The sequence below is a fragment of the Tachyglossus aculeatus genome, chromosome X1 (assembly GCF_015852505.1).
Source record: "Tachyglossus aculeatus isolate mTacAcu1 chromosome X1, mTacAcu1.pri, whole genome shotgun sequence".
Lineage (NCBI taxonomy): Eukaryota > Metazoa > Chordata > Mammalia > Monotremata > Tachyglossidae > Tachyglossus > Tachyglossus aculeatus.
In genome coordinates this window covers 99,593,452-99,605,769 of record NC_052101.1, presented here as the reverse complement: position 1 = coordinate 99,605,769, position 12,318 = coordinate 99,593,452, and the positions used below count along the sequence as shown (strand labels likewise).

The 12,318-nt window shown below is 40.8% G+C and overlaps 1 protein-coding gene and 1 non-coding gene across 5 annotated transcripts in view; one reads left to right on the top strand and one right to left on the bottom strand.

Annotated features, from left to right (window-relative positions):
- GRM7 (glutamate metabotropic receptor 7) overlaps nt 1–12,318 on the top strand; it is an 808,167-nt gene that overhangs the window by 86,761 nt on the left and 709,088 nt on the right. The gene's annotated exons all lie outside the window — the stretch shown is intronic.
- LOC119920104 lies at nt 5,555–5,692 on the bottom strand. Its single transcript, XR_005447869.1, has one exon. It is a non-coding gene; the product is annotated as a small nucleolar RNA SNORA7 (small nucleolar RNA).

Below are 12,318 nucleotides of genomic sequence, written 5' to 3'. Positions count from 1 at the left end.
CAATCTTTACACTTCTGCTTTACCACCAGAATGGTTGGACTCTACACTTTTATGTTGTTTTGTATTTATATTGTTGCACCTTACCTACTGTGTCGCAAAGCCTGTCCCTACTCTGTTATTCATTCAATCATATTTATTGAGCGTTTACTATGTGCAGAGCACTGTACTAAGTGCTTATTATTAGATTGTGAACCATGGGTGGGCTAATTAACTACTAACCACTGTGACTAACTTTCAACTGTGTACTTTTCCACAGAGCTTAGTACAGTGCTCTGTACTAAGTGTTTAATAATAATGATAATGATAATAATAATAATAATGGTATTTGTTAAGCACTTAACTATGTGCCAGGCACTGTACTAAGTGCTGGTAAATACTATTAATAACTAGAATAACATTAATAATAATATTGATATTAATGAGAGCTAGTGAAAATTTATGTGCACTAAAAAAATAATTTGTGGGCCTTAACATTTTTCTGAAACTACCAGCAAGGAAGGACAAAAATAAAACACATGTAGTCATAATCATGGGAAAAACTAATCAGAGCATTACATTTTGCAGAACTGGATAAAGTCTTTGGGTTGCACAAGACATTTCTGCCTGTTTTTCAACTAATGTGTGAAGTAGTCCATGCTTGAATTCCTCCACTGAGAGTGTTTTGCTAATAAATATTTCCTACTGCTACTAACCCTGTCACGACTTCAATAGGAATTTTTTAAAAGATGTTCAAAGATTCAAGCAAACTATGAAGTGTATATAAAATGGGTTATTTTTCCAGATAAATAAGGCTAGCTTTTTCATCTTTGCAGTTTAAGGAAGACTTCTTCCCAGAACAGATTTACACCTCCTCAGACTAAGACCTTTTATGCAAAACTTTTGCCTGCAGTGGATTTGCATAGCTGAACACTAGACCCCAGAATGTCGGGTTAGAATGAAAACGCTATCAGACTTCCCTGTTAACAATCTGCAGTGCTGCTACCATAACAACTCAGTGGGGGGAGAGAAAGAGGGGTGGGTTTTTTTCTCTTTTTTCAAACTGTAATGATTTTACACTCCCGAGTTTAAACTGTTTTCTTGTCTTTTCCTATTATCAATAAGATGTGATTGTAGGAAGTACATCTCAAGGTTGAATGCAGGGGGTGGGGGGAGTAAAAAAAAAAAAGCTGTCTGTTTCTGGCAACCTGCCAAAGGGCCCATGTTGAGATAGCCCTTCTTCAGGATGTAATTGCAACCTCGATAAATAAGATTAAAAGGAGTTTTGATAGCCTATGGGATCCCTTATTTCATTTGGAGTATCTTTCAGGTGGCCAGTGTTTCATAAATTGGGCATTTTTGCTGTCTTGGTGCAAAATAAATCCTCTGCAATTTTGCTAGTTGAGCTGTAATTATATTCCCAACTGTGGGCCTATTGAAATCTGTGAAAGTTAGAGTTTTTAAGGACTTTCAGTACTTATTCTTGAGCTTTTCCTACCCCATCATCTTGAGTATGTACTATACAGCTAGCTAAGAGCAACATCTGGGCACCAGTATTAGCAGAATTCAGATTCCCATTATGGAAATTCATCTTCATTCTCAAGGCAGCAGAGAAGTGATTTTGAATAAAACTTTGAGATAAATAAAGTTAATCAATCAGTGGTATTTACTGAGTGCTTAATGTGTGCAGAGCACTGTACTGAATGCTTGGAAGAGTATGGTAAAACAGAGTTAGTAGACCTGTTCCCTGCCCTGAGGGAGCTTAAAGTCTAGAGGTCTCAATTTATATGTGTAAAACATTTTGCCTTTGCAGATGAGGTTCTTTTCCATCAATCAAGGGCATTTATTGAGCATTTACTGTGTGCAGAGCACTGTTCTAAGTGCTTGGGAGAGTGCACTCCTATAGAGTTGGTAGACATGATCCCCACCCACAAGCAGCTCCTAATTGGGTTGGGAGGCTGCTCACTGATAACTTATACCCATAAATACTAGCCATCCCTTTCCCTGCATTGCTGGAAGGGCAGGAGCAAGGTGAGAAAACAGGATCGGAGACTGGGAAACCTAGCTGTCGGTTAGCTGGGTGAACTGGAGCTGGGGTTCCCAAAGGAATCTGGGGCAGATCTATTGGTGCAGGGTTCATTCATTCATTCATTCAATCATATTTATTGAGTGTTTACTATGTGCAGTGCTCTGTACTAAACACTTGGAAAGTACAATTCAGCGATAGAGACAATCCCTGCCCACACCAGGCTTACAGCCTAGAAGGGGGGAGACAGACATCAGAACAAGTAAACAGGCATCAATATAAATAAATAGAATTATATATATATATATATATATATATATATATATATGTATATATGTATATATACATATATACACACACATATCAGAACAAGTAAATCAGGTGTTAATATAAATGAATAGAATTATAAATATGTACATATGTACACAAGTGCTGTGGGGCCAGGAGAGGGGTAGATCAAAGGGAGCGAGTCGGGATGAGGTGGGGGGAGGGGGAGCTGAGGAAAGGGGGGGCTTAGTCTGGGAAGGCCTCCTGGAGGAGGTGAGCATTCAGTAGGGCTTTGAAGGGAGGAAGGAGGGAGGACATTCCAGGCCAGAGGTAGGACGTGGGCCAGGGATCGATGGCGGGACAGGCAAGAACGAGGCACAGTGAGAAGGTTAGTACCAGAGAAGTGGAGCGTGTGGGCTGGGATGTAGAAGGAGAGAAGGGAGGTGAGGTAGGAGGGTGCAAGGTGATGGAGAGCTGGAAGCACTCCCCTTGTCTGTATGTTAACTTGGCATGACCAGCTAGTTTCATCAAATGCAAATTCAAGGCAAAACCAGACTCTTAAGCGAAGAGGCAAGGAAAATGAAATGGGGGAAATTGAACCAATTTGCTAATCTTTAGTAACTTTGATAGAAAGGGCAGTAACGTTTTCAGAGCATATGGAAAGGAAGGTGAATTGAAATTTTTGACTAAATTGGAGTTTTGTATTTTCTAGGGATTGCAACTTTCCATGCTAACTTTATCACCCTTACCACAGATAATTGAAAGTCGTATGTGCTGATCGTCAAAAGTGGATTGAGATCTGTTATTGAACTTTTCCACTATGCCTATTTCCTTTATATATTAATCTGGTACTTGCTTTTCATCACAAATCTTTGTAAATTGCAACCAAAGTTCTCCATTACATTTACGTCATAAAAATGGAATCCATTTCATTATTTTTTCTACCAACTTTGGGTCGGGAATAGCATTTTGTTGTACATTCATAAAGACAATTCTAAGAAGAGAACTCTCTTCACCTCATCTTGGCAGATAACTGAAAGCTTTTCTCTCATGGCATAAATTTGATGTTTGAAATCCAGTAAAGAATAAAGAAATAGGACCAGGAAGTAACTGCCAATTTACAACTGTTCTGGAGAAACATATCTGTGTAAAACATAAAAACATCACTGTGGCAATTTAACTTTGTAGCTGCATTTCCAATTAGTGAAAGATGACCTGCCATAGCCTCTTATGTATTCCCCTGGTCAGGCAAATGCACTTGAAATCATAATGCTTTGGTTCCATTTTATACAGTTTCATTAATAGCATAAATAATCTAGCCTTGGATTACCCTCTTCAAAATGGTTATTAAAAAACTAAAGAGGGTATTTGGGGGTGAAAGTGATTCTAGTGAAAGAAGCAAGTGAGGAGTTGACCATTTATTGGTGAATTCAGGAAGGGCACAAAGTCAATCCTGATAAGTGAAGTAAAAAAGAAAACTCAAGCCTGTAATACAATGTCTCTGCTGTATTTAATGACTAAGTAAATGCTCTATTCTTCATTTGATTTTGGATCCATAGACTGGCCAAATATAAAAAGCCTACTTTTGTGAGCATGATTTATGGCATTCTTGCTTATTCTCACTTTCAATCGGACCACTTTAAAATAGGCAGACAGTGGGAATAAAAAGTAATACCTTTTTTTTTATAATCACTGGATCTTTTTTGATAGATCAAAAGTGTAGTGTAGTAATACATTTTCTAGCTGTGTGGTATTTTGGGGGCTCCAACTGCTAAAGCAGCCTTTTCAAAACACTGTGAATGCCTTGCAATTCAAACATACGCTTTGAGAGTAAAATCACAGTCTAAAATTTGGCAATCCCCCAAATTATTCACAGATTCATTGCACGGATGAACTTCTTTAACTCTGGTTTCTCCAACATTTTAGGTATTTACACCACTTGTAAATTCAAACACTATGGTTACTCTAGTTATTGTGTTAGAAGGCCTAGTCTATTGGGTGTCTTGGTGTGGGGTAGATATGGGATGGGTTAAGCGAAATGGGGTAGGGAGGAAATGATATTAATAGTTTTCTGGAGCCTCGAACAAGAGCAGCAAATAATCTGGACATGATTAGAAAAAAAAGGTTATCAGTAGCATGCATCAATCAGTCTGTGGTATTTTTTGAACACTGTCCTGCTTGGGAGAGTAAAATAGAATAATAATAATAATAATTGTGGTATTCGTTAAGCACTGGCACATAGTACCTAGGCACTAGGATGGATACAACCAAATCAGGTTGGACACAGTCCTTGTCCCAAATGGGGTTCACAGTCTCAATTCCCCATTTTGCAGATGAGTTAACAGGGACAGAGAAGTAAAGTGACTTGTCCATGGTCACACAGCTGATAAATAGCAAAGCCAGGAATAGAACTCATGACCTTCTGACTCCAAGGTCCATGCTTTATCCATTACACCATGCTGCCTCTCAAAATACACATGCTTTCTGCCCTCAAGGAATTTACAGTCTAGTAGGGGAGAAAGATATTAAAATGAATTACAGGTAGGGGAATTGGCAGACAACAAGGACATGTAAATAAATGCTGTGGGGCTGAGGGTGGAGCTAGTACAAAGTGCTTAGTAGGAAGAAATAAGTGTATAAATGCTGCAGTAGGGAGAGAAAACAGTTTGAGGGATACCCTGAACTTAATCTGACTTTATGGACAGAGATACTCATGTTTGGTGAATTGTACAATTTGATTGCTTTAAAGGTAGCTTTACTAAGTGATTATTCCCTTTCTTAAGTCTATTAAAACTCCATTTTGCAGGTTTCTTCCTTGCTGGAAGCAGAGTTGATCAGAGTCCTGCCCACTCAGCATCGGGGCCTCTTCTCACCCCCATCTCCTCAGAGACTATCCATTTAGTCCAAATTTTCTTGGAGCTGGAAGACTGGGTCCTGAGCAAGTGTGCCTTGGATCAGACTCACCTCCAGCAGTCTCCCTTGCCTAACTAAAGATACCAGTCCTTGGGCAAGGGTTCGAGAAAATATTTTGCTTTTCCTCCCATGTTTGCAGTTTTTCTTGTCTTGTCTGATGCTTTCAAGTCGTTTCCGACCCATAGCAATTCCATGGACACATCTTTCCCAGAACACTGCGCCTCCATCTCCAATCGTTCTGGTGGTGAATCCATAGAGTTTCCTGGTAAAAATATGGAAGTGATTTACCATTGCCTCCTTCCACACAGCACACTTGAGTCTCTGCCCTTGCCTCTCTCCCATGCCGCTGCTGCCCATCACAGGTGAGCTTTGACTTGTAGCAGATTGCCTTCCACTTACTAGCCATTGCCCAAGCTTGGAATGGAATGGATATGCCTCTGCTTTACTCTCCCTCCTGTAGCCGAGTCAGGTAGAATAGTGGAAACTCTCCAAGTGTGATCCAGGGAGGGGACTACAGTTTATTAACAGACTACAAAAAGTATTGAAATTCCATTAGACTTGTAAGGGAAGGAAAACACTTCTCTCCCTTCCACGCCAAACTCCAGCAATAGCATCCAGATTGCCCACACCTCTATCTCCGGCAGTTTCTGAAGAAAGTTTTTAATTTTGTTAAGCATGGGACTAGTAGTCAGAAAACCTGAGAAGCAGAGTATCTGCTCACATCAGAATCAAGATACAGTGGGCGCTGAATGCCCACACTACCAACCCTCCTATGTTCAAAACCAGAGGGGATTGCCGCTAACACAGGGGACTCCACAGGCAGATTTTCCCAACCATCAGATCTTGCCTAGGCATGGCAAGCCCTCAATCAGATCCTGCCAGGAAGAACCAATCAGAGGGGGATGCAGAAGAGGTGGATTGTAAACCAATGTTTTAATTTCAGGAATCTGAACAATGATTTCCTAGAAGCCTTTCACTAGTGAGGGAGTCATAGATTAGTAAAGTGCAAACCTGTCATGTGCTGAGGGTGGGGAGATGAGGGATTAGCTATTCCTGAGATATTATTCTGTGGCACCACTGCAACTAGAAATTAGACTGGACTAAAAGAAATCAAGATGGGGGTAGTAAGTCCACAGATATCTTAGTGATCTTCTTCAGACCACAAATACTTGACGTCATACATTGGTATGGGAGTAGGTTCAGGGAAGGGAGAAGATGTTAGAAGAGTGGCACGTTTATGTGGGTAGCATGATAAAGAATAGAGAATGCAATTCAGCCTTTAATAACCTCTCTCTCTCTCTCTATCTCTCTCTCTTTCATCATATATTAATGAATACAGAACATGGTGATTTGCCTTACGTTCCGTGTTGTGTTATGAGAATATAAAAATGTTTTTCCTAAAGTTTCAAGGCTTTGCCTGGGATCCATGGCCTTGTGGAAAGAGCACAGGACTGAGATTCCGGAGACCTGTATTCTAATCCTTGCTCTACTACTTGTCTGAGTTATGACCTTGGACAAGTAATTTAAATTACCTTGGCCTCAGTGTCCTCATCTGTAAATTGGGGATTCAGTATATGTTCTCCTCTTTAGACTGTGAGCCCCATGTGGAACAGGGACTGTATCCGATCAGATTGTGTTCTATCTACCCCAGTGTTCAGTACAGTGCTTAGCACCAGTAAAGCTCTTAACAAATACCACAATTATCATTATTATGAGTCATTGCTTCCCCTCCCAATTCCTACCCATCTCCTCCCCTCTCAAAACAAAAATGTTTTATTTTGGCTTTCTTGGACCTACCACCTTCAAGTGTTAGTGTGCACCCCTATTCCATTAAAATGTTCCTGGCTTGAGCCAAGAAGGAAGTCTCACCCTAGTAAAGATATTGCACTTGCTGTCAGGAGGTATTTGGGTTTTCTGGGGAACAGTATGGGCATGCATATCTATGAGGAAGAGGATCTAGAAAACATGGGTGGGATGAATGCAAATTATGTGGGATGAATAGCATTTTTGTTGGGCTTGTGATTGTCTGCAAAGGATATGCAAAACCTATTTATATATAGGAAGGAGGCTGAACTAGATGACTTCAGGATTCTTTCCTCCATCCATTTATTTAGTGAGTTCCCCTTTAATGTAGCCACACATTTGGGAATTACATGGAACAAATTGAAAAGATCCCTACTTGAAGCCTTTTATAATATAAAGGAGAAACAAACAAATAGGACGGAAATAATTTTTGAATGATACATTTAGATTGTTGACCACAACAAGATTAGAAGTGCTGCCAGAGTCTCTAATGGTGATGCTGGGAATCCTGTACATTGCCTTTCAAAGTTGTATGAACCTTAATTCAACACTCCGAAGACACCTGAAAGCATTGCTTAATAATAATGATAATAACTGTGATATTTGCTAAGCACTTACTATATACTTATTAAGCAGTGGGGTAGGTGCAGTGCTTTCAGATCAGACCCAATCCCTGTTCCACAAGGGGCTCACAGTCTAAGGGGAAGGGAGAACAGGTATTTAATCCCTCTTTTACAGATTTTTTTTTGATGGCATTTGTTAAGCGCTTACTATGTGCAGAGCACTGTTCTAAGCGCTGGGGGGGATACATGGTGATCAAATTGTCCCACGTGGGGCTCACAGTCTTAATCCCCATTTTACAGATGAGGTAACTAAGGCTCAGAGAAGTTAAGTGACTTGCCCAAGGTCACCCAGCAGACATGTGGCAGAGTTGGGAATCGAACCCATGACCTCTGACTCCAAAGCCCGTGCTCTTTCCACTGAGCCACGCTTCAGATGAGTAAACTGTGGCACAGAGCAGTTAAGTGACTTGCTCCAGGTCACCAAGCAGGCAAGTGACAGAAACAGGACTAGAACCCAGATCCTCTGACTCCCAGACCCATGTTTTTTCCACTGGCCCATGCTGCTTCTTGCTGGCAGCCAGGTTTGAGGCTTTTAGGTTGCCAGTGGGGCCTGTAGATCTATGTTCTACATTTCTAGACTGTGAGCCCACTGTTGGGTAGGGACCGTCTCTATATGTTGCCAATTTGTACTTCCCAAGCGCTTAGTACAGTGCTCTGCACACAGTAAGTGCTCAATAAATACAATTGAATGAATGAATGAACACTGCCTTCAACTTGAGTTACCTTTCAGGTTCAAATGAATTCAACTATTGCACAGGAGCCATATAACCTGGGGCGGGAGGGGGAAGAATTTGGTGCTTAATTTTTTTTTAAAAGACATAAAAGCACCTGGTTTCATATAAACACTGGTTTATTATACATCAATCAGTCATATTTATTGAATGCTTACCTTGGGTGGAGCACTGTACTAAGCACTTGCCGGAGTCCAATACAACAGAGTTGGCTGACTAAAGGGTACAGATCCACAGCCACCCTTGTCTTTAAGCCTAGGCAGGTAGGATGGGGAATGAAGGGCCCAAGTTCCTTCTGTGGGCATAAGCAGATTTGTGATTCTTGTCTTGTCTTATGCCATCGAATCGTCTCCAATCCATAATGACATCACGGACACAACTCTGCCAGAATGCCCCACTTCCATCTGCAATCGTTCTGATAGTGGATCCATAGAGTTTTCTTCATCAAAATACGGAAGTGGTTTAGCATTGCCTCCTTCCACGCAGTAAACATGAGTCTCTGCCCTCGACTCTCTCCTGTGCAGCTGCTGCCCAGCAAGCGTGAGTTTTGACTCGAAGCAGATTGCCTTCCACTCACTAGCCACTGGCTAAGCTAGGAATTTATAGGACTCAACTTGACTCTCCCTCCTACAGTCAAGACTGGTAGAGTACTGGAAACTCTCCAGGTGTGACCCTGAGAGGGATTTTTCATTCCATGAATACAAAAATCTCTCCTTTAAAAGAACAGGAAAAAATCTAGCTACATTCCAGATTTAATAAACACTTTAATGTCTCATTGTGCAGGCCCCAGGTAAACACCGGGGATAAGTGTATTACGTTTTGTCTTCCTGGATCCAAACAATTAAATTGCTGGTGGGCACTGATCTCAACTCCCTTAATGAATAATTGTCTGCAAATGTGGGCAAGTATGTGCCCAGATTAATGCTCCTTTTGTTAAAATTGTATTGCAGAAAGAGTCTTTCCTATCCTGCTGTTTTCCCTGAGAGAGGGAAGCCATCCATTTTATCTGTGTTGCAGGAAAATAGGAGTAACATGGCAGGGAAAGAAAAGTCCTCCTACAGCATTTCATTATTGAAAGCTCTGGTTTATGTTTATGAGTCCAACTAGAGCAGCAAGTGGTGTGTTGTTTAGTTAGATTTAATTTGTCCATCTTAATTAGCCACTTATAAAATTCACTTTTTTTCAGATGCTGAACGCATTTTGGATAAACTTCTAAAAAAGTATTCCTTTGATTTTAGAGACAGTGGGTAGGGGTTTAAGGTTGGGTTAGTGATAAAATTTAATAGGGTGGACATTCACTTGGTTTTCATCTTGTCTGCCCCCTACCTGGTAAAGAAATAGCACTGGACACCTTTATGTCCAGTATTTTTCTTTTTAGGTCCAGCCTCTTTCTGCACTGGCTCCTGCAGCCAAATTCCATGGCTTGGAAATGGTAACCATATTCAGAGAGATCTGGGAGTAGAACACAAAGGCTCTGGAACAAGTTGGTGGGGGGGCAGAGGGGGACTAAGATCACCAGATAACCCCAGGCTTACTTCCGGGGTTACATTTGGGGTTACTTCAGGGAATCAGTATGACCTAGTGGATAGAGAAAGAGCCTGGGAATCAGGAGGTCATGGGCTCTAATCCTGCCTCTGCCAGTTGTCTGCTGTATGACCTTGGACAAGTCACTTGACTTCTCTGTACCTCAGGTCTCTCATCTGTAAATTGGGTATTAAGACTGTGAGCCCTGTGTGGGATAGGGACTGTGTCCAATCCGATTATCTAGTGTCTACCCCAGTGCTTAGAACGATGCCTGGTACATAATAAGCACTTAAATGCCATGATTATTATTATTATTATTATTACTATTATTATTCTGCAAAATGAATCATGTTAGTTGCCTGGTGTAACATGTGTGATGTCTCCTTATCTAGACCAAAAGTGGCCACCCAATAATACTTAATAATAAAAACTTCCTAGAAGACAGTATGTGTTTCCATGGCTTTGTTTCCTTTCAGGATGCATTTTGTGAGGTAATTTCTGGGTTAAGGTTGGCTCATAAACTCCTTGAGGGCCAGGAATGTATGCTTCTGCTATTCTCTCAAATGTTTAGCACTTGGAATGTGCTCAATAAGGATCCTTGATTGATTTAGTGACTGTCTCCATGGTCCAAGCCAACCTAGTTTAAAGACCTTTAGGTCTCAGGGTGCCTGAAGTGCCTCAATCATTTAAGAGGAGGGACCATTGTGCTCCCCTCTCAAGATTGCACATGGAGAGTTTCCAATGCTCTACCAGTCTTGGCTGTGGAAGGGAGAGTCAAGCAGAGTCATATCTATTCCATTCCTAGCTTGGCCAGTGGCTAGCAAGTGGAAGGCAATGTGCTACAAGTCAAAACCCACCTGTGCTGGGCAGCAGCGGCATGGAAGAGAGCTGAGGGAGGAGGCTCAAATTTACAGCATGGCAGAAGGCAATGGTAAACTTCCTCCATATTTTTTACCAGGAAAACTCTATGGATACACTACCAGAATGATTGCAGATGGAGAGTGGGGCATTCTGGGAAAGATGTGTCCACGGAGTTGCTATAGGTTAGAAATGACTTGATAGCATAAGACAAGACCATTGCATTAACTGAACTGTTGCAATCAACTATGGTAAATTATCTTCCTAGATATTCATGGAGCCTTCTGTTGAGTAACCAATATGACCACTCAAGCAGTGGTCCAGGAGATCCCACAGAACTTCTCATTGTGGATATAGACATCCCTGGTAGATTCAAGTCCAACTGCTGTGCTCATTATACTTCCACTTTACCTAAAAAGATATTCCTCAGAGTTGGGTAGTTTTCTCCTTTCCTTCTTTCCTTCTTTCTGAGTCAACTATCTGTCATGGTCCAGGTGAGTGCAGCTCTGCATGTAGGACTGATCAACAATGACCCAAATGTTGTTCAGAATGTGAATGGCCCCTGGGACTTTAGAACAAAACAAAAAAGCCATAAAACACTGGGAAATAGTTTTCCACATAAAAGATATACCTCTTCCCAGTTTGAGATTCATTAATAATGGATGTAAGGATCTTTGTTTCACAATTTCTCTATACTTAGTCAAGTTACTCCAGTTGACTTACCATGAGATATTACCGCGCTTCACTTTTAAGGTTTATTATGCTGTAGATACTGGGAACAAAGTACATGGTATAGGGCCCAGTCTTCTAATGCTGTTGGCCACCACTAGTATTTCCTCCTAAGAGAGTTATGTAGAGCCTTGTTAATTTGCACTAATGATAGGTTCATTTCCTAGGAATTGCCATTTAATTCTTCCATATTCTGAAGGTTCGTGGATCCAGAGAGACAAAGATGTCATAAACCAGAATGCAGTGGTGATTGACATCATTATTGAAAAGGTCACTCCTATATTTTCTTTGCTTCACCATCCATACTGAAAAATCATGAAGTGATTAAAATAAAAATTAGGCTTTCTTTTCCCATAGATAGGAAACTGCCAATAGGATTCTATAAGTGTTCTAGGGTGATAAAGGTGCTATGCAGCTAGCATCACCTATAAGAGAGAGATTTTCCTTCTGCCAAAGAGAAACAGTATGACCTAAGTAATTAATCCTCAATGCAATTTTAGCAAACAAGGTAGAGGAATCTGGGCAAACATCAGTTGCCAGATACAGATAATTATTTGTAAAGGGAACACGAGGACACACTCAGAGAAGTCGTTGAAATAGCTCAGAACTGTAATGGAGAAATTCCATGCCAAAGTGAGTGAAGTGGAGAATTGAGCAACCATCCAGTGAACTTGAACAATGAAGACAGTATGCCTGGATAACTCAGACCCCGAAACAGTTTTTCCTCCACAGCAAGCTTTAAAAAAATCTGAATTAAATGGAAAATTGCCTCAATTTTCCACTTCAGTGCCTTTGTAGAGACAGCCATAATGTCATCTCTTAGTATTATTTTTGGATGCCATAGATTCATGACAAGCAGAATAGTTTT